Source organism: Schistocerca piceifrons, chromosome 4 (genome assembly GCF_021461385.2).
Source record: "Schistocerca piceifrons isolate TAMUIC-IGC-003096 chromosome 4, iqSchPice1.1, whole genome shotgun sequence".
Taxonomy (NCBI): Eukaryota; Metazoa; Arthropoda; class Insecta; order Orthoptera; family Acrididae; genus Schistocerca; species Schistocerca piceifrons.
Window position 1 is genome coordinate 322,765,293 of NC_060141.1, and position 23,485 is coordinate 322,788,777.

At 43.2% G+C, this 23,485-nt stretch overlaps 1 protein-coding gene and 1 non-coding gene across 2 annotated transcripts in view; one reads left to right on the forward strand and one right to left on the reverse strand.

Moving 5' to 3' along the window:
- The window catches only part of LOC124795818 (neuroendocrine convertase 2), a 1,530,590-nt gene that overhangs the window by 1,154,887 nt on the left and 352,218 nt on the right, over nt 1-23,485 (forward strand). The window lies entirely within an intron of this gene.
- On the reverse strand, nt 21,896-21,970 carry Trnas-cga. Its single transcript has one exon. It is a non-coding gene; the product is annotated as a tRNA-Ser (tRNA).

Sequence of the window (23,485 nt, forward strand, 5' to 3'; positions counted from 1 at the left end):
CAAATTCAAATGCCACGAATACCAATGGAACATCAGATTTGTAATTGCACTTGTGTCTGAGTTAAAATGTGTTCGAAAAATATACCTGTTTATTTTGTGAACAGAAGGACAAAGCGAGAAAATACCTCCAGAACGAATGGCGAGATGTACTAGTACTTACACCACGTACAAACACAGGCACATGTTTATATTCAACTCCACTACTGATAAGCTTGATTTGGTCAAACGTCGTGTCAAGGCTTTAAATAAAGATGGTCCTGAACTGATGTAGAGAAAAATTGCACCCTGCGATATGTGATGAGAAGGGAAAGGAAGCATTTGTAAGTATCCTCAAATTAGAAAATATCAATACACTAAACACTAGTGTAAACGCTGCAAAGAGGGCTTAGTTTCAATTCCTTATGATGCATAAATCACACATACTTTGCGTCTCGTTTCCTAAATGCTTATAGCAACTTGCGATTGTGTCACTGAAGATCTGTTTGATCCTCTGTTGTATTTCCTGCTAATCTCGGAGCTAAAAGCGACAGATAAAGCGACTGGCATAGCCATACGACTGCGGACGTGAAAGGGAATAGAAGACAAATGTGCTAAAGGAAGGAGGGAAGATAACGGTTTAACGAGCTCATTAGGGACGGAGTACAAGCTCTAATCGGATAAGGATGAGGGGGGGAAGATGGACGTATCCGTTTCAAAGGATCCATCGAGGTATTTGCCATAAACCATCTAGAGAAAAATAGAAAAGAACATTGAAGTTCTTTTACACGATGATCAGTTTAGCTTTAGGAAAAGTTAAAAGCTGAAAGAGGCAATTCATGCGGTGCTTTTGATAAATGAGGCAAAGCATAAGAAAAATCATGACACGTTCATATTATTTGTATACCTACAAAACTCATTCGACAGTGTCAGATGGTGCAAGATATTAGAAATTCTCAGGAAAATAGATGTGAGCGACAGAAGAAGAATACAAGAACGAGGATACAAAAATAAGAGTGCAAGAGCAAATACGAAGTTCTTGGATTCAGATGGGTTTAATATAGAGATGAAATCCTTCTCCTCTATTGTTCAATCTGTGCATCCAAGAAGCAATACGGAAACACATGAAAGGTTTCAAGGTGAAAGCATATCAGTGACAAGATTCGTTGATGATACTGTTATGCTCAGTGAAAGGAAGCGTTGCCGGTCATGGTGAGCGGAATGACCCGTCCAATGAACACACACAAAGGACTGAGAGTTAAACGAAGAAAGACTAAAGTAATGAGGAACAGGAGAAGTGAGGTGAGCGATTAATTTAGCGTAAAAGTTGGGGACCACTAAGTAGATGAATTGAAGGAATTCTTGGAAGCAAAATCAGACACGAAGCCTCGTTTGATACGGCTCTCCACGCTGCCCTGATGTCTGCCAGCCTCTTCATGTCTGAATAAGTACCGCAACCTCCATCCATCTCAATCTGATCACTGTATTCAATCCTTGACTCCCTCTACAACTTTTAGCCTCACACCTGACTCCATTACCAATGCGCCGATTCATTGTTAATGCCTTGTAAAATTTTTTAAAAGTAAGCCAGTACCAATTTTTACATAACTTTGTTACTTGAGGCAATTTCTTTTTTCGTTGCTCTGTTCTCGTATATGAAGATGGTAGTTTAGCGTTAAGCAACCTAAGCTGGTCATCACTTTGCAGGAAAAAAATGTTTGCGATTGAGACAATTTAGTTTTGAAAATTTTACATTTGATCATATGTTTTTGGGTCAGTATTACCTAACGCGCTACTTCACTTCCCTGGAACCCAAAATGATCTTCCCCGAGGTCGCTTCTACCAGTTTTTCCATTCTTCTGTAAATATTTTGTCAGTGTTTTGGGAGCATGATTTATCAAACTGATGATTCGGTAGCATTCACACACATCAGCACCGCTTTTCTTTGAAACTGGGATTATAGCATTTTCTTACAAATTTCATAATTCTAATTTACAGGTGTGTGCCTCCTTCTCTTCTTTGTTACATAGTACTGTAGTTGGTATAGCTGAAAATCTTACGTGATCACAGCAAGCCTGAAAACATATAGACTGTTGGGGGTATAGAAACAGATATTGTGATCATTGGCACCTTAATATGTATCAATTTCAGTATGTTAGTTGATTTTTCTCCGCGTGTAAACAGTCTCTCTACAAAGGCCTCTCATAATTTACTATCTGATATTTTCTGTACGGTCGTAATTGCACCACGAAATGAACTACACCTGTCAGTATGCATTAACATTTTTGTATCCAAGTTTCTACATTTTAGTCCGTGACCTGGTGCCAGGGGAAAGTAAACATTAAATACAATTTTGGTAAACATTTTTCGAATACAGTGATCAATAGGTTATTATATTTTGACTAAAGTTCAGTCTTGATCACACCATTTATGTTTCAGTGACATAGGTAACCGGTTTCGGTTATTTTTACATAACCATCATCAGACCCATGGCTCCCTTAGGATGGTAGGCGGAGCTCTCCTCAGCTGCTACGAAGATCAGTTGACTTTAGTCAAAATATAAACATTACTTTTTCTTGAAAGTACTAACCAACCTAAAACTATAGTCGTAATAGTTAGTGTGCAAACGAAGTAAATACTGATGTAGCATTGTTCAATAGCCTATCCAGTCATCAATAGAAATCTCTATACTTACATCCCTAATACATTGTGTTTGTACTCAGAAGAAAAAAAGTGACCAGCTTAGAGACACTTAGATTATGAGATAAATTTTATCGGATCGTTATTTGGTACGTGTATAGGACATGACTTATGGACAATGCTCACGCTGTGAGCGGTCATATGGCAACGGTACAGCAGGTAGAGCATCGCGTGGCGTCTTGCGGACTGCCAGTTAGGCCTCTGCTAATTGGGTGCGCGGCTCTCGGTGCTGCAGACTTGCCTTGTCCGACTCGATGCACAGCCTCCTGACCCTTGTAGCACTGTTCACAATGACAGCTAGTGCCAGCCAGTGCACCACGGTCGCTTACAACTGCACAAAGTAAGTATGACAATGACAATTTACTTGAAGTGTGACTGCAAAAGTGAGAATTTACAAGCAATGGAAACCAATCAAGACCAAAATGTCAGCTGGAATCCCAAATTTAAGTTCTTAAAATTGGAGTTCAGGTCCGAAAGCCAATGGGAATATCAGAGGCGGTAAACATAGACCTGTAGTGATTACACATTAAATTTCGAATTGCAAGAGGACCACAGATGATACGTTGCGCTGAGGAAAAGAATGGAGTAGAACTCCAGTAAGTCACACGAACACCTATGAAAAGCGAACACAGATCGTGTCTTCAAACTGTATGACTAAGCGGAGTTGTGACTGATAAACGTAATAAAACTAAATATCACGTCCAGAGCAAATGTCCTAGAGTTCTAAGGAAGAAAAATGAATCTATCATCCGACAAGCGTGAAAGAGTGGCTCCATCTATTTATGTTCTATAATGGAAGAGAGTTGTGGGGGGTGGGGGGGGAGAGAGGTGAGGGTAGGGGGAAGGAAGGAAGGGAGGGAGGGAGGGAGGGGGAGAGAGAGAGAGAGAGAGAGAGAGAGAGAGAGAGAGAGAGAGGCAACTTGAGGTACGTGCGTCACTAGCAGGCACTAATCGTCTAATAGTAATAATTCATCACGCTGAATGTTCGGACGAGAGTCCTTGCACACTGTCTCATTTCGAGATTTGTTCGTAATTGATGCGAGTGAGAAGCCACATCTTGTCTAAATTGCCATTTGAATTTCTATGCTTCATTTTCAGGTTGTCAAGGTATCAAAAGGCTACCTAAAAATAAATTATTGACTTCAGTGATTTTGTATTATTTATACACTCCTGGAAATGGAAAAAAGAACACATTGACACCGGTGTGTCAGACCCACCATACTTGCTCCGGACACTGCGAGAGGGCTGTACAAGCAATGATCACACGCACGGCACAGCGGACACACCAGGAACCGCGGTGTTGGCCGTCGAATGGCGCTAGCTGCGCAGCATTTGTGCACCGCCGCCGTCAGTGTCAGCCAGTTTGCCGTGGCATACGGAGCTCCATCGCAGTCTTTAACACTGGTAGCATGCCGCGACAGCGTGGACGTGAACCGTATGTGCAGTTGACGGACTTTGAGCGAGGGCGCATAGTGGGCATGCGGGAGGCCGGGTGGACGTACCGCCGAATTGCTCAACACGTGGGGCGTGAGGTCTCCACACTACATCGATGTTGTCGCCAGTGGTCGGCGGAAGGTGCACGTGCCCGTCGACCTGGGACCGGACCGCAGCGACGCACGGATGCACACCAAGACCGTAGGATCCTACGCAGTGCAGTAGGGGACCGCACTGCCACTTCCCAGCAAATTAGGGACACTGTTGCTCCTGGGGTATCGGCGACGACCATTCGCAACCGTCTCCATGAAGCTGGGCTACGGTCCCGCACACCGTTAGGCCGTCTTCCGCTCACGCCCCAACATCGTGCAGCCCGCCTCCAGTGGTGTCGCGACAGACGTGAATGGAGGGACGAATGGAGACGTGTCGTCTTCAGCGATGAGAGTCGCTTCTGCCTTGGTGCCAATGATGGTCGTATGCGTGTTTGGCGCCGTGCAGGTGAGCGCCACAATCAGGACTGCATACGACCGAGGCACACAGGGCCAACACCCGGCATCATGGTGTGGGGAGCGATCTCCTACACTGGCCGTACACCACTGGTGATCGTCGAGGGGACACTGAATAGTGCACGGTACATCCAAACCGTCATCGAACCCATCGTTCTACCATTCCTAGACCGGCAAGGGAACTTGCTGTTCCAACAGGACAATGCACGTCCGCATGTATCCCGTGCCACCCAACGTGCTCTAGAAGGTGTAAGTCAACTACCCTAGCCAGCAAGATCTCCGGATCTGTCCCCCATTGAGCATGTTTGGGACTGGATGAAGCGTCGTCTCACGCGGTCTGCACGTCCAGCACGAACGCTGGTCCAACTGAGGCGCCAGGTGGAAATGGCATGGCAAGCCGTTCCACAGGACCACATCCAGCATCTCTACGATCGTCTCCATGGGAGAATAGCAGCCTGCATTGCTGCGAAAGGTGGATATACACTGTACTAGTGCCGACATTGTGCATGCTCTGTTGCCTGTGTCTATGTGCCTGTGGTTCTGTCAGTGTGATCATGTGATGTATCTGACCCCAGGAATGTGTCAATAAAGTTTCCCCTTCCTGGGACAATGAATTCACGGTGTTCTTATTTCAATTTCCAGGAGTGTACATTTGAATCGAACTCTAACAACATGTGAGATCTTTCAGTGCAATAGTATTGTTTGCAGTCAGCTTCGAACACTGAGATATAGCGTGAGGACAATTTATTCATACGATTTCAGAGCATTTAGGTAGAAATGAGCAATAAATTAGCTCGTTTATCATGCAGGTAAAAAACTTGCTCTTGTAAAGTGATCTATTCAAATAACTGTATAAAATAGTGAAGACAGAAAATCTTGGTTTGTGTAAACATTATTCATCGTGCCAATGGTGAAAGACGTGGAAGGAAAAAACGAAGTATGAAATAGTACTGCACGTAGCTCCAGACAGTCACCCATACAATGCACATAAAGATGCAATTAACAATAATTGATTAAAATAACGTTACAAATACTTAACTTTCGTGCGTTGATGAGTATGACGTGTGGTAAAGTTATTAAAAGTTCAAGGAATGTGAGCAGTGATCTGCTACTGAGACTAGTGAACTAAATTAATTAACTGTCCGGTCTGGCTCCGCCGGTAGTAACACCAAAGAAGAGCAAGTAAATATTCCAGAATTCGAATCAAGAACAGCTGCCAACATCGGTAACTTGGATATAGATCTCTTCGGTGTAGTGTAGCAGCTTGAATCACTTAATGAAGACAAGGCCGTCGGTTCAGACTGTATTCCAGTTAGATTTCTTTCAGAGTACGGTGATATAGCAGATCCATACATAGCAATTATGTACAACAGCTCGTTCGTAGAAAGATCCGTGGCTAAACCGTCACACCAACGTTCACGAAAAGAAATAGTAGTAATCCACTAATTTACCGACCCACAACATTATCGCCGATTTGTAGTAGGATTTTGGAACATATACAGTGTTCAAACATCATACATTACCTCGAAGAAAACGATCTATTGACACATAGACAGCAAAGTTTCAGAAAATATCATTCTTGTAAACGAAAACTAGTTCTTTATTGTCACCAAGTAATTAGTGCTATCGACAGGGAATGTCAAAACTATTCCATGTTTTTAGACTTCCAGAAGGCTTTTGACAACATTGCTCACAAACGACTTCTAATCAAATTGCGTGCCTATGGAGTGTCGACTCAGTTGTGGGACGCCGATCGTGGTAGCCGACAGGTTCTAGGCGCTTCAGTCCGGAACCGCGCGACTGCTACGGTCGCAGGTTGGAATCCTGCCTCGGACATGGATGTGTGTGATGTCCTGAGGTTAGTTAGGTATAAGTAGTTCTAAGTTATAGGGCACTCATGATCTCAGATGTTAAGTCCAATAGTGCTCAGAGCCATTTGAACCATATTAAGTTGTGGGACAGGATTCGTAATTTCCTTCCAGAAATGTCACTGTTCGTCGTGAATGACGGAAAGGCAGCTAGCGAGCAAATGTAATATCTTGTGTTCCACAAGGAAGTGTTACAGGCCATGTGCTGTTCGTCATCTATATAACAATTTAGGAGACAATCTGAGAATCCCTCTTAGATTTGCTTTGACTAATTGTAAAATAATTTAGACAATATATCTGTACGGTGCGAAGAATGACAATTGACATCAAATAAATCTAAGACTTTGAATTAAACTAAATACGTAGAGATTAAAACCACGAATAATTTAAACTGGAACTATCAGATAGACAATGTTGTGGGGAAGGCGAACCAAAGACGGCCATTTAGAAAATTCAACAGGTCAACTAAATAGATTGCTTTGTGTTGCCAATAATTAAAACAAACGTGTTTTTCGTTAATGCAGAACTTCATCACGAAATTTCAGTCTCCAGCCTTCACCTCCAAATGTGAAAACATTTTATTGGCGCCCACCCACATGGGGAAAAATGGTCATCAAAATAAAATAAGAGAAATCAGAGATCGCACGGAAAGATTTAAGTGTCTGTGTCTCTCGCGTACCATTCGAGAGTGAAATGTAAATGGCTTGATGGTGTTTCACTGAACCTTCTACCAGGTAATTTTGAGAACTGGACAGTAATCATGCAGATGCAGATGTATGCACGTCCTGCCACTGTCTGCTGACACACGCACAATGCGACAATCGACGAAAATTGCGACACAGTGAGTCACAGGAGACACTGACTGATGAGTGGAACTGTGCGTCAGCTTAAATCCGCGGTTGGCGGATGAATGTTCGTTGCGAACTATTTACCTGACATCAGGCGGAACAAGATATAGTTATCATGTCATCTGACCATACTTTTGTGACACCATAATGGATGGCTGTGTCCGTATCTACCGGCGTTTCCTTTGAAAGGTCACGGCTGACTTCCTAACACATCCCTCACAGTCCGAATTTGTACTCTGTCTGTGATGACCTCTTAGCCCATCGGTCTTAAAATAAGAAAAATAATGTGCGAACAAACTGACATTGTGCAGAGAAAAAACGGGAGTAGAAGATAGGACAGTATATCCTAATGATGATAAAAGTTACGGAGAGGCTTGTGTGTAATGACATATTTATGTAGATATTCAAATAAACTCTAATTGTAAGTACGTTATTCTTCTTCTTCTCGAGAAATATCCGAATACCGCGCCCACAACCAGCGCCCTCCACCGTTTTTGATTTACACATCGTCGACTTTTAAGTTCATCCGTTGTCAAGCCCCTTCCATCATCTTTTCCTTCGGCACTTTCTCTTTTGTCCATCTTTTCGTCAGCAAAGAGTACGCTGTTACTGACAAACCATCTCAGTGGCTCAGAAAGACCTTCTCCCCGGTCACATTTTCCACGATTTAGTCCCAAGAAGCAACACCACTTGTGAGTGGTTCGCGGCCTCACACAGTTGCAGTTTAGAATACAGCTGGTATAAGCGCTTGGTTTACCAAGTAACCACAGAGCTGTTGACTAACGGATCATAAAGTTTAAATAGTGCAAACGAACAATTATTCCAGATTTTGTTGATGCACTAACCTGAGATTAAAGCCTACGTTATCACACTAATATCAGTATGCGCCGGTAGTTTATCATCAACACCTTTCCATTTGTTCTGAAATGTAGGCTATCTCTTCTGATACCCTTCACACAATAAGTATAATCTCTAATCTGTAAACGGTTGCCGAAACAGTTACGTTCTGCTGGTACCCGCAGACCTTACTTTAAAACTCTAGGGACTGTAAGCTCAAAATTACGAATATTTGTAATGGTCATTTGCCTAATGTCAACTGGAGTAAATTAGAAACGTGTGTGAACGGTTCGTGCTGAATGGTGGGTCTGATAATTGAGCTGCGACACTGGGACATCATCAAACGGTCCAAAGTACGTACACACATTTTTATTTTGTGTGTGCGTATTTGTGTGTGTGTGTGTGTGTGTGTGTGTGTGTGTGTGTGTGTGTGTGTTTTGACTTTACAGGGGCATAACACTGAGAACATCCGTCTCCTGGCCCATTTTAAAAGGAACGAAAGTCGATGAAAACGCTAAAATTTTTGCACACCATTTTCATTTATTTTTATATGCAGCGCTTTCAGTTTATATATTCTGCTATTGTACGTGAAAGTTGTGACATCGGCGCCTTTTGCCCAATAATTGCTTTATTACTTATTTTGTGTGTTGATATTGTTCTACATGCACTCTTGCTTTACTACAGGCGAAACTTCTATTGTGCCTCTAGCGCTAAGCACAGTTTTTAACACAAGATACAGATTACACACACAGTCTACCACCATGTTAACCTGTTTCCTGTTATGTAGTATAGCTGACTACGATATGTATATTGTGATGTCTGTGGTCAGAGAGTGATAAATTTCTTGCACTAGGATGAGATATTACAAATACACTACTGGCCATTAAAATTGCTACACCACGAAGATGACGTGCTACAGACGCGACATTTAACCGACAGGAGGAAGACGCTGTGATACGCAAATGATTAGCTTTTCAAAGCATTCTCACAAGGTTGGCGCCGGTGCCGACACCTACAATGTGCTGACATGAGGAAGGTTTCCAACCGATTTCTCATACACAAACAGCAGTTGACCGGCTTTGCCTGGCAAAACGTTGTTGTGATGCCTCGTGTAAGGAGGAGAGATGCGTACCATCACGTTTCCGACTTTGATAAAGATCGGATTGTAGCCTATCGCGATTGCGGTTTATCGTATCGCGACGTTGCTGCTCGCGTTGGTCGAGATCCAATGACTGTTAGCAGAACATGAAATCGGTGGGTTCAGAAGGGTAATACGGAACGCCGTGCTGGATCCCAACGGCCTCGTATCACTAGCAGTCGAGATGACAGGCATCTTATCCGCATGGCTGCAACGGATCGTGCAGCCACGTCTCGATCCCTGAGTCAACAGATCGGGACGTTTGCAGGACAACAACCATCTTCACGAACAGTTCGACGACGTTTGCAGCAGCATGGACTATCAGCTCGAAGACCATGGCTGCGGTTACCCTTGACACTGCATCACAAACAGGAGCGTCTGCGATGGTGTACTCGACGACGAACCTGGGAGCACGAATGACAAAACGTCATTTTTTCGGATGAATCCAGGTTCTGTTTACAGCATCATGATGGTCGCATCCGTGTTTGGCGACATCGCGGTGAACGCACATTGGAAGCGTGTATTCGTCATCGCCATACTGCCGTATCACCCGGCGTGATGGTATTGGGTGCCATTGGTTACCCGTCTCGGTCACCTCTTGTTCACACTGACGGCACTTTGAATAGTGGACGTTACATTTCAGATGTGTTACGACCCGTGGCTCTACCCTCCAAAAACAAATGTTCAAATGTGTGTGAAATCTTATGGGACTTAACTGCTAAGGTCATCAGTCCCTAAGCTTACACACAACTTAACCTAAATTTCCTAAGGACAAACAAACACACCCATGCCCGAGCGAGGACTCGAACCTCTGCCGGGACCAGCCGCGCAGTCTATGACTGCAGCGTCCTAGACCGCTCGGCTAATTCCGCCCGGCCTCTACCCTTCATTCGATCCCTGCGAAGCCCTACATTTCAGCAGGATAATGTACGACCGCATGTTGCAGGTCCTGTACGGGCCTTTCTCGATACAGAAAATGTTCGACTGCTGCCGTGGCCAGCACATTCTCCAGGTCTCTCACCAATTGAAAACGTCTGGTCAATGGTGGCCGAGCAACTGGCTCGTCACATTACGCCAGTCACTACTCTTGATGAACTGTGGTATCGTGTTGAAGCTGCATGGGTAGCTGTACCTGTACACGCCATCTAAGCTCTGTTTGACTCAATGCCCAAGCGTATCAAGATCGTTATTACGGCCAGATGTGGTTGTTCTGGGTACTGATTTCTCAGGATCCATGCACCCAAATTAAGTGAAAATGTAATCACATGTCAGTTCTAGTATAATATATTTGTCCAATGAATACCCGTTTATCATCTGCATTTCCTCTTCGTGTAGCAATTTTAACGACCGGTAATGTATCTCATCCCAATACGAAATAACTACCACATTCAAAAAGCCATAGCAGAGAGAAAGTAACTAATAAATGACTTGACACGGATAAGAAACAACTCACTAGCAAACGTGGCAGAAGAGTTCACACACACGCACACACACCCAAACAAACAAACAAACGCGCACGCTCGAGCGAACAGATGCACACACAGGCGGCCGCGCTCGCTGAAAATAGTTTTTAGTACTATTGGCAGAACAACAGCTGCACTAGCAATGCAGGAGCACAAGCAAAGGAATATCATCAGAAAGTGTAAATAGTTAACATATACTGAGAGAAAGGTTAGGTGAGAACTATTTGCAACTTACATGTACCAATATAGAATAGATGAGTTTAAAGTGCCGTATGCAAATGAAACTGTGTGTTTTTCAGACCAGTGGTGGTATCTTAACAAACTGAGAAGGCACATGTCTGGAAAAACAAGTATTGCCTCTATTCAGTTGCATACAGACGGTTCTAATCTATAAATCGTAAATACAATAATCCATTAACACCATTCTGTGGCACCTGTCGTTAAGCTAAACTGATATTAATAGATAAGTACTGTACCAAGTGTAGATAACGCTGAAAAATTTCTAAATTCTCAGCACTGATGCTCCAAGTATATCACTGTTCAGGAAATGAAGAATAAATAGAAGTTGCGGCTCTTGTTTGTACTAAGAAAATATGTATGAGATCCGAATGTGGCTAGACAAAAATTACAAGTCCCTACTGAACCACCAGGTGTAAATAAATACAAATCTCACATGTTCGTTAACACATGTAGTAAGTCCGTCGAACCACCAAAAAGCTGAGAGTCAAAACAGGGACAAACAGCGATATTTTCAAAAGTGCTGAAGGCACACAAGTCCAAAGAGAAACGAGCGGCCGACCCGCCTCACATAACAACGCAGCCTCTGCTTCTGGAGTGCTTGCAAACTGAGGCACCGCTCCACAGTAAAACGGACCATTAAACCCCCTCCTGAACTATTCGAGATTAACCGTCGCTATGCTCAGAACTTGTCCCATCACGAAATTACAGTCGGAATGAACTTAATCCTAGACAATCCGTAATGATACAGGAGGATGCACGCTTTCGTGCTAATCAATTCGAGATATCACAGTAAATTGTGTAATGGATAGTTAAACCGCAACTGATGAAAACTGAACAAAAGTTATTACCGTCAAACAAAGTGACATATTCTTCTAAAGGAAAATTAGCTCCCCTTTTCGTTACATCGATTAGTTAACTTGTCACTTCAAAATTTATGATTAGAGAGATTTTAATTGTTAAAACATTAATCGATTGAAAATAACCTAAGGAATCACGTGAATCATCAGCGGAATAATAGTACTATTGGAGCACAAAAAGACAACATGCTCCCGTTTTAAAAGACTGACTGAAATTTAGGGTGCCAGCTGCCTCACCTACCTTCCTCAGCACGTTTAAAAATTTTTCCAAAAAATTTTGATATAGTAACGAATGCACACTCTTTTTAACATTCAACTCCACCACTCACTCCCACATGCTCTCCGCTATAATTCACTCATACCCACTAGTCCACCGCTGTAAGTCCCTCATATCCATCCAGTCTCACTTGCTCATGTTCAGTCACTCATTCAGCCCAACTCATTGTCTTTATATCTTTGTTTCTCTATAGCTGCCAATGCCTCCTGTCTCACAGCCACCGTCTTATTCGTACTGTCCTACTACTACAGCTACTACTACGACTATTATTGAGTACTGCCTCCCTCTTTCTCTCTCTTACTCCACTATCTCATTCGGTCATTCCCACTGCTGCTGTCTTTTTTCACTGTCACTCTCTATTCCTCGTTGTCATTGTGATAGATCCTGTCTCTCATTATGACTAGCTTTCATCCATTTTCTCTTTCTTTTTCTTGCTCTGCTACTGCCATTATCTCCTTCACTCTTTTCCAAGCAGTGTTGTGTCACTGTCAACTACGTTCAACTGCCACTGTGTCCCTCTTTTTCTCTCAGATGGCCATTTGCCAATTTTTAGGAAAATTTTGAATGTGCAGAGGAAGGTAGAATGAGGCAACTGGTACACCATTTTCACAAGCTGCGACATGGTCGCAAATAAAACAGTGACCCGAATATAGAATAAATTTTCTTTACTCTACGTCTGTCGTCATAATTTTTTTTGTAATCAGACTTCCGATTTCGGTCTGTAATGACGATCTTCAGATTGTAACATGTTTTTATAGAACAGATCTGGAAATGGTCATTATAGACCGAAAACGGTATCTGATAACAACAACAAAATTTTTACCACAGACGTAAATTACAGGAAATTTATGGTACCCCATTTTCCAGTCACAGTCTTTCAAACAGGAGCGTATTCAACTTCATGGTGCTCCGATAGTAGCATTTTACCTCGGTTTTCCTTCTTTTGTCTGCTACATCAGAGCATGTCACTGAAATGAAAAGAGCTTCATGGGTCAGTAAAACTCAGATACTTCACTTATGTGAAATTGTAATAACGCGAAACTAATGTTGCACGTCAGACCGGATTTCACGAGCATAAAAATTTTGCATATGCTCCATTACTACAACATGGGGTGACCACAATCCTTCTGACGATAATGGAGCCACTTAAGAGCATAGTTCTTCGTACTATGTCACTTTATAAACTAAGTTTTCGCCTCACAACGAATTTTACGCTCATATTTTACGTGTACAAGTAGAGTAAATCTCTGAAACGGATGAAGATATCAAGAAAATTTTCAAGGTTGTTCGAGATTCAGATCTTTGTAACATATCACAAGAATTGCACTCATCTGCTGTTCATAGCCGTCTTGGAATCCGCGGCTCGGCTTTGGTAGCCAAAAGCAAGTTTTGAGATATTTCTTGATACCAGATAAGGATTTTTGAAAAACAGAAAATGGCACTTCTAGATAAATATCTAGAGGACGCACCTTTAAAATTGCATCTATTTGCTGCGGCTAGTTATACCGACACCGAAAAATATTTTGAAAAACGCTTTTTTCGGATTTTCTCTGGAACTGACATGAACTAAATGGTACCTCCATAAGCCCCTTGAGGTGCACGGTAGATCACAACTAATGCAGAAAGAACCAAATGATTTGCTACATTTGCTTGAGCTGGAGGAAGTGTGTAATACTTAAATTTTGGCTCTATACTGCAGGACACTACACTAAGACTATCCTTTTGTTGGATATACAAAAAGTCCTTTGTTCAAGGGCTATCCAAAACAGTTGACTCTACATTTATATCACTAATATAACCGGAGGTATGAGCCCCATAAAAATCTCAATTTTATGCGCGGCGTTTTTTAATATATTGGCAGCGCACGCTGTCGCATAAACTGCATTTGGTGTATCGTAAAATAAGCCGCATTACTATTATTTACAGCTCTTTTCTTTGATTAATAAACGTCATTTCGATTAAAGATACATAGAATGTATTTTATCGGTGACTTACAAAGTTGCAGACAAAAGTATGCCTCTCACCAACCTCTTTAATCTGGCACCTTGATCGTTACTTCTGTTACCTTTCGATAAGCAGTTATTAGTTCATCCGATTTTGCTCCTTTTAATACGTCGATTACAAGTACATCGTGCTAACACAAATTTGATACGGAAAATATGGAAATTTGTGGTAAGGTTTTATGGGACCAAACTGCTGAGATCATCGATCCCTAAGCTTACGCGCTACTTAATCTAACTTAAACCAACTTACGCTAAGGACAACACATACACCCATGCCCGAGGGAGGACTCGAACCTCCGACGGCGGCGGAGGGGGTGGGGGGAGCCTCGCGGACCGTGATAAGGCGCCTCAGACCGCTAGGCTACCCGGCGCGACTAAATGTGGTACTGAGATCCTCGTCGTGTCGCCCTGTTTAAAGTGCGCATCGTGACTTTATGTTCCGGTATGGTTGGTGTGGTACAAGCAGGTAGGTAACTCGCCTCGAATGCTGGCGCAGCACGTGCCGAACACCCAGCAGAGCGGCCGTTGCGCCAAAGTTTGACAGCAGCCCGGGGCTTCTCACCGCCAGCCACCCTCGCAGCACGCATCGCGTCTGTTCTGACAGCTGCAAGCGGCCGAGGCACTTGCCACAAATCATCTTCTGTTTCTACATCTACAACTACATCTGTACTCTGCAAATCACTGTGAAATGCATGACAGAGGGTATGTCACACTGTACCAGTTATTAGGTTTTCTTCCCGTTCCCTTCACGAGTGGAGCGCCAAAAGAGTAATTGTTTACATGCCCCTGCACTCCGCGCGCTGTAGTGGTTCTAATCTTGTCCTCACGATCCCTACGTGATCGATATCTAGGGGGCTGTAGTATGTTCCTAGAGTCGTCATTTAAAGCCCGTTCTTGAAACTTTACATCCTCTGGATAGTTTTCTTCTGTCTTCAAGAGCCTTCCAGTTCAGTTTCTTCAGTATCTCTGTGCCACTCCACGACGGGTCAAACAAAGCTGTGACCATTTTAGCTGCTCTTCTATGTATGCGTTCAATACCCCTGTTAGAGTGACGGCATTTCCACAGTATTCTACTAATAAACCGAAATCTACCACCTCCTTTACCCACGACTTAGCCCGTCAGATCTTTCCATTTCATATCCCTACAAAGTTTCACACCCAGGCACTTTTATAAGTTGGCTGATTCCAACTGAGTCATTGATACTACAGTCAAAGGGGGTACTAGGTTTTTTCGTTTTGTGAAATGCAAAGTTTTACATTCGTGAAGATTTAAAACAAGTTGCCAGTCATCGCACCACTTTGACATCTTAGCAAGATCTGACAATATTTATACAGCTTCTTTCAGACGGTACTTCATTATAGATAAATGCATTAACTGCGAAAAGTCTAAGGTTACTACTGGTATTGTCCGCAAGGTTGTTAAAACGTGAACAGTAAAGGTCCCATCACACCTTCCAGGGGCACATCCGAAGTGACAGTTACATTTGACGACGACAAGTTGGCTACATCTGATGATAGTAACATGCTGTGTACTCCCTACTACAACGTCCTCAATCCAGTCCAAATTTCGGTTGATATGCACAACATTTACAATATAATACGCGTAGATGTGGTATCGACTCAAATGCTTTTCGGAAATCAAGAAGGGGAAGGACTCAGACATTGCCAACAGATCCACCCATATTTATCAAGTTTCTTGTGTACAATCTAAAAATGATATGTTTGGTCAACAGCCCTTAACAACTCCTCTCCGCCCCTCCCTCGTTTTTGAGGAAACTACCTCTGGAGTTTAAAACCGGTGGTCGTTTTATTTCACAGGTTACTATCCCTTGCTGTAGGGGCTGTAATTTTTTATATTTTTTTTAAACCACCAAACTAAAACAAAGGCCACTACTTCCATCACATCAAGTGGATTTAGTGCTCACGCACTCACACTGAGCCGTGAACACTTCCCAGTTTATCAATGGGGGATAATTGAAAATTATTACTACTATTATCGGTGCCATGCGTGCAATGGTCGTGCCAGGCGCACGATATTGAGTCTTTATCGTATTATTAAATGTGCGCGACCTACACGACCTTATAGCAGCCGTTATAGTTCTGCATTATTCTACTGTGACTCTAAGTGATGATTTCACGTAATGAAAGGAAGAATGTAAAGATTAAAGGACTCATTTATTTAACAGTTGTATATTGAACAATTACACAATCAAATGGGGGTGGGGAAGGAAAGAATTTAGTTCAGCAGCCTGCCCCAACGTACGTTCATAATAAGCCACGATAGCAGGAGAAAAGGAATTTTAGGAACGATCGCCGTATTATCAACTGGGGTTCAATTTACTAAAGGAAGGGGTTGCAGGACGCAGCGACCACCACCATGAATCAGCCAAAGACTAAGAAAGATGCTACTGTGGTGAATCGCTACGTAGCCTCCTGTACTAAAGAGACAAAACCGGCAAGACGCGAAACTATTCATACAGGCGATACTAGATAACATTGGCTCGCGGTCCGACTACATTAACGAAACAAGAAGGGACACCAGACACTCACCACGTGGCGGAGGACAAAGGGCACAAGTTTTCAAGCGAGGAGGACCTAAATACTGAGTCGAATTTTGAACGAGAGGACTGAAAGAGCTACTGCCAGACGAATCGGAAAAGTGAGCATGAAAGTATACACTTTATTAGCGAACTGCAAGCTGCTGTGACTAACCAACACATCGCGCACATTATGCCCAACTGGGCAAGGAAAACCTACAGTCTTATAACTCGGAAAAATTGCGTAAACCGTAATTAAAGGAACGCACGTCAGTACAATGACCCATAAGGTTCCCTCTGAGCCGCAGGGCACGAATCTACAGTGCACGCTGGCGCTCATGCTTACCGAACTTCATCTCCTGGAAGCAGCACCTCCGGTCTCCGGCACGGTCACACTAGAACTGCACTACTGCCCCTTTGTCCACTATCCACCCGCGGAGGGCAGTTGGCGCCTACCCGCGAAAAACGGGCGCGCACCTGAACTGGTCAATCAGAGGGCCGGAATCTCACAGGGAGGCGACCTCGCGACGTTAAAATCGAGCATAAATAGCAGTTACAAGGTTAGTAAGGTAGGCTGGGGAACTGAGAACAGAAGAAACTTTGGCCAATACTGAACTTTCAAACGACACCACGTGCTATCCTGGAGATCGGAAAAAGGATGGGAAACGGGAAGCCATCATGGCTGCTAGGAAGACTTCTGCCCTCGCCCATAAATAAAGAAAATTCCTAGCGCCAAGCTCCTCACACAGATCAGGGTGAGACAAACTGTAAACATCTTCAAATAAATTAGGAAACCGATAGAAATTATTAACAGGACCTGAATTATTATATTACCGAATACCAGAATTCTGGGATTTGGAATATGAAATACTAGCACTGAATGGTGAATGAAGTACACATCTTTCAAGTACATTGCGCGCAGTCGACTCAGAATTTGCAGGATCGATAGATAATTGAGAATTGAGCATTTTTCATCAATTTATATGAGGTTCGAAAACGTGTATTTTCCTGCAAAGCTAGGAAAGAAACTTCCTCGATTGCCACATAGGTACACGTAAGATATGCGCCGTTAACGAAAGCGCCGCTCGCGTAGCAACCAAGACGTGTGGCTCGGAAGCAGATTACCTGTGTTCGATACCCACTTGCATTCTGCAGTTCTTTGTTCATTTGTATTTTTGTCGGCATCGAAACTAGTAATAATAGGGCTGTTAAGAGGATAATTAAATCAATAAGGAACAATAATAAAGTAGGCAAATAAATTTCCCAAACGACTTGGATTAATAATTAATTAAAATTTTAATGCCTCGATGTATGAAAACAATTCCGAGTAAAATTGCTGCGAAAACGAGCATTCGGCACACATTACAGAATGTGAGGCAGAAACTAACCATTCTCGCAGTTGATGGTGTACATAAAATAACGTATTCTTAGACGACACAGTAATCCATCTCAGCGTCTGGAAAAACGTTGTGTAAAATTTTCCCTGTTTATAAGAGATTAATGAATAATTTGGTCCCTGGGGCACAGAAGATTCAATTTAATTCACTCGCCCCATGAACCATGGACCTTGCCGTTGGTGGGGAGGCTTGCGTGCCTCAGCGATACAGATGGCCGTACTGTAGGTGCAACCACAACGGAGGGGTATCTGTTGAGAGGCCAGACAAACATGTGGTTCCTGAAGAGGCGCAGCAGCCTTTTCAGTAGTTGCAGGGGCAACAGTCTGGATGATTGACTGATCTGGCCTTGTAACATTAACCAAAACGGCCTTGCTGTGCTGGTACTGCGAACGGCTGAAAGCAAGGGGAAACTACAGCCGTAATTTTTCCCGAGGACATGCAGCTTTACTGTATGATTAAATGATGATGGCGTCCTCTTGGGTAAAATATTCCGGAGGTAAAATAGTCCCCCATTCGGATCTCCGGGCGGGGACTACTCAAGAGGACGTCGTTATCAGGACAAAGAAAACTGGCATTCTACGGATCGGAGGGTGGAATGTCAGATCCCTTAATCGGGCAGGTAGGTTAGAAAATTTAAAAAGGGAAATGGATAGGTTAAAGTTAGATATAGGGGGAATTAGTGAAGTTCGGTGGCAGAAGGAGCAAGACTTTTGGTCAGGTGATTACAGGGTTATAAATACAAAATCAAATAGGGGTAATGCAGGAGTAGGTTTAATAATGAATAAAAAAATAGGAGTGCGGGTTAGCTACTACAAACAGCATAGTGAACGCATTATTGTGGCAAAGATAGACACAAAGCCCATGCCTACTACAGTAGTACAAGTTTATATGCCAACTAGCTCTGCAGATGATGAAGAAATTGATGAAATGTATGACGAGATAAAAGAAATTATTCAGGTAGTGAAGGGAGGCGAAAATTTAATAGTCATGGGTGACTGGAATCCGTCAGTAGGAAAAGGGAGAGAAGGAAACATAGTAGGTGAATATGGATTGGGGGGAAGAAATGAAAGAGGAAGCCGCCTTGTAGAATTTTGCACAGAGCATAACTTAATCATAGCGAACACTTGGTTCAAGAATCATAAAAGAAGGTTGTATACCTGGAAGAATCCTGGAGATACTAATAGTTATCAGATAGATTATATAATGGTAAGACAGAGATTTAGGAACCAGGTTTTAAATTGTAAGACATTTCCAGGGGCAGATGTGGATTCGACCACAATCTATTGGTTATGAACTGCAGATTGAAACTGAAGAAACTGCAAAAAGGTGGGAATTTAAGGAGATGGGACCTGGATAAACTGAAAGAACCAGAGGTTGTAGAGAGTTTCAGGGAGAGCATAAGGGAACAATTGACAGGAATGGGGAAAAGAAATACAGTAGAAGAAGAATGGGTAGCTCTGAGGGATGAAGTAGTGAAGGCAGCAGAGGATCAAGCAGGTAAAAAGACGAGGGCTAATAGAAATCCTTGGGTAACAGAAGAAATATTGAATTTAATTGATGAAAGGAGAAAATATAAAAATGCAGTAAATGAAGCAGGCAAAAGGGAATACAAACGTCTCAAAAATGAGATCGACAGAAAGTGCAAAATGGCTAAGCAGGGATGGCTAGAGGACAAATGTAAGGATGTAGAGGCTTGTCTCACTAGGGGTAAGATAATACTGCCTACAGGAAAATTAAAGAGACCTTTGGAGAGAAGAGAACCACTTGTATGAATATGAATACGAGGGCGATGTACTTGAGGACAGTATTATGGAAATGGAAGAGGATGTAGATGAAGATGAAATGGGAGATAAGATACTGCGTGAAGAGTTTGACAGAGCACTGAAAGACCTGAGTCGAAACAAGGCCCCGGGAGTAGACAACATTCCATTAGAACTACTGATGGCCTTGGGAGAGCCAGTCATGACAAAACTCTACCATCTGGTGAGCAAGATGTATGAGACAGGCGAAATACCCACAGACTTCAAGAAGAATATAATAATTCCAATACCAAATAAAGCAGGTGTTGACAGATGTGAAAATTACCGAACTATCAGTTTAATAAGTCACAGCTGCAAAATACTAACGCGAATTCTTTACAGACGAATGGAAAAACTGGTAGAAGCGGACCTCGGGGAAGATCAGGTTGGATTCCGTAGAAATGTTGGAACACGTGAGGCAATACTAACCTTACGACTTATCTTATAAGAAAGATTAAGAAAAGGCAAACCTACGTTTCTAGCATTTGTAGACTTAGAGAAAGCTTTTGACAACGTTAACTGGAATACTCTCTTTCAAATTCTGAAGGTGGCAGGGGTAAAATACAGGGAGCGAAAGGCTATTTACAATTTGTACAGAAACCAGATGGCAGTTATAAGGGTCGAGGGGCATGAAAGGGAAGCAGTGGTTGGGAAGGGAGTGAGACATGGTTGTAGCCTCTCCCCGATGTTATTCAATCTGTATATTGAGCAAGCAGTAAGGGAAACAAAAGAAAAATTCGGAGTAGGTATTAAAATTCATGGAGAAGAAATAAAAACTTTGAGGTTCGCCGATGACATTGTAATTCTGTCAGAGACAGCAAAGGACTTGGAAGAGCAGTTGAACGGAATGGATGGTGTCTTGAAGGGAGGATATAAGATGAACATCAACAAAAGCAAAACGAGGATAATGGAATGTAGTCAAATTAAATCGGGTGATGCTGAGGGAATTAGATTAGGAAATGAGACACTTAAAGTAGTAAAGGAGTTTTGCTATTTAGGGAGTAAAATAACTGATGATGGTCGAAGTAGAGAGGATATAAAATGTAGACTGGCAATGGCAAGGAAATCGTTTCTGAAGAAGAGAAATTTGTTAACATCGAGTATAGATTTAAGTGTCAGGAAGTCGTTTCTGAAAGTATTTGTATGGAGTGTAGCCATGTATGGAAGTGAAACATGGATGATAACCAGTTTGGACAAGAAGAGAATAGAAGATTTCGAAATGTGGTGCTACAGAAGAATGCTGAAGATAAGGTGGGTAGATCACGTAACTAATGAGGAGGTATTGAACAGGATTGGGGAGAAGAGAAGTTTGTGGCACAACTTGACTAGAAGAAGGGATCGGTTGGTAGGACATGTTCTGAGGCATCAAGGGTTGACCAACATAGTATTGGAGGGCAGCGTGGAGGGTAAAAATCGTAGAGGGAGACCAAGAGATGAATACACTAAGCAGATTCAATATGATGTAGGTTGCAGTAGGTACTGGGAGATGAAGAAGCTTGCACAGGATAGAGTAGCATGGAGAGCTGCATCAAACCAGTCTCAGGACTGAAGACCACAACAACAACAACAACAACAACGCCCCAAATTCGGAAAATAGAATAATTCAATTTATGAAACATATATTGGGAACATTTTAAAATCATACGTTGCTGATAACAAGTTTTGTCTGATACTGGACTTCTGGCGTGGACAAACTAACACCGCCCGTGTGACAACATGTTTATAAGCAACAAGCGTCAACCGACTTGTACGGCAGAAGTAATACCGCTAAACTGCACACCTCTGTGCTGGCCTTGTGATTTTTATTTTTACCGCCAAGTTAAAAAATTTATTTCGAGGCTTCCGGTTTACAGTCTGCTCCTGGAAACCCAGAGGCAACTGCACCACTGAACTGATGCAGTAACGGGTTCACAACATTATTCATGATCAACTTTCAGCACGGATTTTCCGGACAATGTTATCGTGTGCTTCGTATACATCACAATTAACGAAACTTCCTGGCAGATTAAAACTGTGTGCCCGACCGAGACTCGAACTCGGGACCTTTGCCTTTCGCGGGCAAATGCTCTACCAACTGAGCTACCGAAGCACGACTCACGCCCGGTACTCACAGCTTTACTTCTACCAGTACCTCGTCTCCTACCTCCCAAACTTTACAGAAGCTTTCCTGCGAACCTTGCAGAACTAGCACTCCTGAAAGAAAGGATATTGCGGAGACATGGCTTAGCCACAGCCTGGGGGATGTTTCCAGAATGAGATTTTCACTCTGCAGCGGAGTGTGCGCTGATATGAAACTTCCTGGCAGATTAAAACTGTGTGCCCGACCGAGACTCGAACTCGGGACCTTTGCCTTTCGCGGGCAACACTACGCATATGTTTTGAAGCACGAGTCGAAGGTGCCTACAACCTTCCTCTGTAATGGTGACGTCATCCTCGGACTCGGTGACGCTTCAAAAAGCAAGGTATCGACAAATGTAAAAAAAGGGCACATCTCGAAGTTCATGTAAGCTGTAAGGAGGTTAATAACGTCACATTGGCACCAGATATTACCATAATTCTGGCCAACGCTACCGTGGACGTCTCACACAATGGTAACGTCGTCACGTCTCGTCTTACATTTCACCCCTTCTTTTGCGCCTCCATGATGGAGGTCTGATCCACGAATCCCATAACTTAAATCACATGGTTATCTTATAGGTGGCCGAGGAAAACGTTTTAGACACACAACCGCTCAAAATCGACACGACAAGGTCTCATATTTCGCTGTCGAAAACAACAGTTCGCAGTGCAACGAGCAGCTGGACGACGTTCTTGACAAAGTTTCGCACTGCTGGTATCCACTGGGCGTTTCAACCCTACTCTAAGGGAGCTGCGCCTGTGACAGTGGTCAGACCGCTTTGGAGTGTAGGACGACAAAAATTTTGGCTCTAGTATACAGAGTGGAATCGCTAGAGACCGTTCAAAACCATTCCACGAAATCTGAACTTGATCCCAGGAAGCAAAGGGCCTTTATGCTTTCTCAGGTGTCCCGTTTCGCGCCCACCTATGGCGTGATCATGGGGAGGGATGGGAGGGGGATGGACCTAAGTTCATAAAATGGCAAGGAGTCCCTCTACGACCCTCCTTATTTGGCAACGCCCTCAGTGTTACTAACACACCTTAGCTGAGCACGCTGCAAATAACCTGTTATACACGACAGACATTCTGCCTCGCAGCTGCTCTAGCGCCTGTAAGCAGGCAAATACCACACAAGGTGTCGGAGTGGTTGCCTAACGTTCAGGAGCTATAGCTGCGGCGAGGCTGAATGTACGTGGAAGTTTCTCATAGGTACATTTGTAACGTGCTCAACTAAGGTGAGTGTGTGGCACCGAGAGTGTTCCCTACTGAAGGACGGAGGGGAGGTCGAGGGACGCTTTACCGTTTTAATGGCACACACGTTAATCTTGAACTCGACCTCCGTGATCACGCTACAGGAGGTTGTCAAAAACGTCGTCTTGCTGCTTGTCGCGCTGCGAACTGCCTTTTCGAGGGCGAAATGTGTGGGAATCGACACCACAATGCAAGTGATGGTTTCATTGACGCCCTTTATGCCACCACCTGAGGCC